This window comes from Pyxicephalus adspersus, chromosome 2 (genome assembly GCF_032062135.1).
Source record: "Pyxicephalus adspersus chromosome 2, UCB_Pads_2.0, whole genome shotgun sequence".
In the NCBI taxonomy this organism is placed as follows: Eukaryota; Metazoa; Chordata; class Amphibia; order Anura; family Pyxicephalidae; genus Pyxicephalus; species Pyxicephalus adspersus.
This window is the reverse complement of record NC_092859.1, coordinates 90,212,547-90,215,444: the sequence shown is the minus strand read 5'-3', so window position 1 is coordinate 90,215,444 and position 2,898 is coordinate 90,212,547.

Sequence of the window (2,898 nt, the reverse complement as noted above, 5' to 3'; positions counted from 1 at the left end):
AAACAATGAGCCAGTATAGTAGGAACATATGGACTAGTATCAATACTATAAGAAACTCCACACCAAACAGCCCAGTTTTTGTATGGATTGGTAACTGTGAAAAAGGCACATCGTATCTGACAGACCAAAATATTTGAGTATATATGGGCTAGGTCCATTTGGTTTCATTTGCTGATTTCTTTTGGTCATCATATGGCAACATTAGATGTTAATAAGCACTACAATTATCCACATCTGCCATAAACAATTATATTTATCTGTTTGCTACACCAAGCAGTAGCCTTTTCCTCTAGACATAGTCAGTTTAGACATGGATTTTTTTTCTTGCACTGTGCCTATATTTATGCAAGAGTGAAGTTCAATAGATAGTTGTGATAATGGAAGTCTCCTTAAACCCATTGGGCCTTAGTTATTAAAGCTATCCAAGGCTGGAAAGGATACACTTTCATCAGTAAATCTGGGTGATCCAGCAAACTTATATTAGATTTCTTAAAATCATTTGCTATATGCTAGCAAATGTTTTGAATCCTGGACCAAATCCATTCGAGCCTTGGAGATCTTTAATAAATCAGGCCAATCGGTTTATTAGGTTTGCAATATGTGTAAAATCTTCTTTGGGCTGTAGAGAGATTTTAAGCTAACATTGTTGCAAAAATGTGTATATACAAAATAACTGGATTGATAGCTAAATCAGCCTTCTAGGTTTGCATGTGACATTAGTTGAAGAAAGAATTTGATAACATGCTGCCCATTTCCTTTTCTCATTTCTGTGTATATGAAATAAATGTGGTAGGATCATGGTATTACTAGTTTGTAAATGTCACTCATCAAGACATTCTTCTGTTTGAAGTTATACATCAGTAGGAATACTAGAGAGATTATTCTTAACCTCTGTTTCATTGATTATTCCAAATGAAAGTCATATTGAAATAGGTTAAATTTCATGCATTTTAATAGAAGGATATTTGCATAAACTGACCTGCCATGTTCTATTACTTTCTTTGCTGCAAGGTATATACCTAGTTCTCAGAATATTTCTATGAGGAAAATTGCAAAAGATAAAAATACACTTTCAAACTTTCTACTTGAGCACTGAATTAAATCCTCAACTTGAAAACACCACATGGCTAGTATTTTAATAGAAATCTGTTGCTGTGTTCTGTACATTTTTTATCAGTTCATCACCTTTTTTTTTTTTAGTGCAATACTATTTGTATATGAACAATGGTAGCAAACTTAGTTTCTCAATATCTGTAATGCATACACCTTAATCTGCATCCTTATCACAAAAATACTTAGATAATTTATGTAGATACACAGTGTGTCACTAATACATCCTTTTACAGCAATGGTTGATTATGGGTTTTGGGTTAGATTTTTATAACGATCAGGAAAAAGAAGCTTATCAGCCTTTAATTGTTGACTACATTTGTTTCTTTTTTTCAGGATATTTTTCTATTTATTTTCACATAATGGTCATGTGAATAACACACTGTTCGTCCTAAGATGAGAATGCTGCATTGTGTCTATAGACAGAAGCATTGGCACCTTCAATATTGCTTAAGATTTGGAGTGAAACAAAAACATATTCCTAACTGTTAATAACACTGTTATTTGTCCCTCCCCTCAGGCACGTTGTCTTGGTGTCACCTTTTTATTCTGCCCTCTCATTTATACCCCATATTCAGAACATTTCTAGGTTCTGACACCTGTAAAACATTTCCAAAATCCGCCCCTACCTGTCCCCAGTGACCACCAAAATCCTTGCTCATGCTCCTATTACAGGGCTACGTAATATGTTGAAGCTATATAAATTTTGTATAATATTAATAAAAATTGCAACCCTAACAAAGATTTAGTAATCTGCAATATATTACAGTTTTGATCTTGTGTTTGTTGCACTTAGGATATAGGATATGGCAAGACAGATAATTGGCACTTAAATCTCCATATCAGAAGCCTAGTTTAAGTTTTTATCTCCGATAGGCAACATGCCGTCTGAACTGTGTTCTGTGAGTGTCGTGTAGTGCTTCTGCCTTAAGCTGGATTTACACTCATACATTTATATTCACCTACATTTTTCATTGCTGACCTACATTAACACTACAATCAAAAGCCCTCAGTATAACGTGAATGACATTTTTTTTTTCTTGGTCCACGTACATCAACATACCTGAAAAATGTAAACAGCACCAAACAAATATAAAACTCTGCACATGTGTGTGCATTAAACACATAAGGTAAAATAGCCAGAAAAAAAAAACTAAACTGTGTAACTTATGTCCTAAAACAGCAGGTGAGGCAAAAGACTATATTTAATTTCTTTGCAGATGATTATTTCCCAATCATTGACTTAGCTTGTTACTATACCTGGGAACATTTCAGATCCCCCAGGTGACTCTGGCTAAATATTAATGTTGCTGGGACTCCATGATTCTAGAGGAAAAAGCAGTTTCATTGCTATAGGCTAAGAATAATGGTGAAAGCAGTGTCAGTACTTTTTTCAGAAATTAGGCAAATTATATATATATATATTATATAGCAAATAAATCTGGGTGGTCGAATGTCAAAGTCGAACTCCATTAAAGTCAATAGGAGGAAAAATTCGGGTTTTTTTCAGCGCTGTGTAGAGCTTCCACAGCCTCCAAACAGATTTAAAAAGATACATTATAAAAGGATACATGAAAAGATACATTGTAAAGAGATACATTTTAAAAGGATACATAAAAAGATACATTATAAAAGGATACATAAAAAGATACATTGTAAAAAGATACATTGTAAAAGGATACATAAAAAGATACATTATAAAAGGATACATAAAAAGATACATAACACTATTACATACCCCTGTACTTCACATGAAGATTAAAGAGCACCTGTCAAATCGATTTTAGG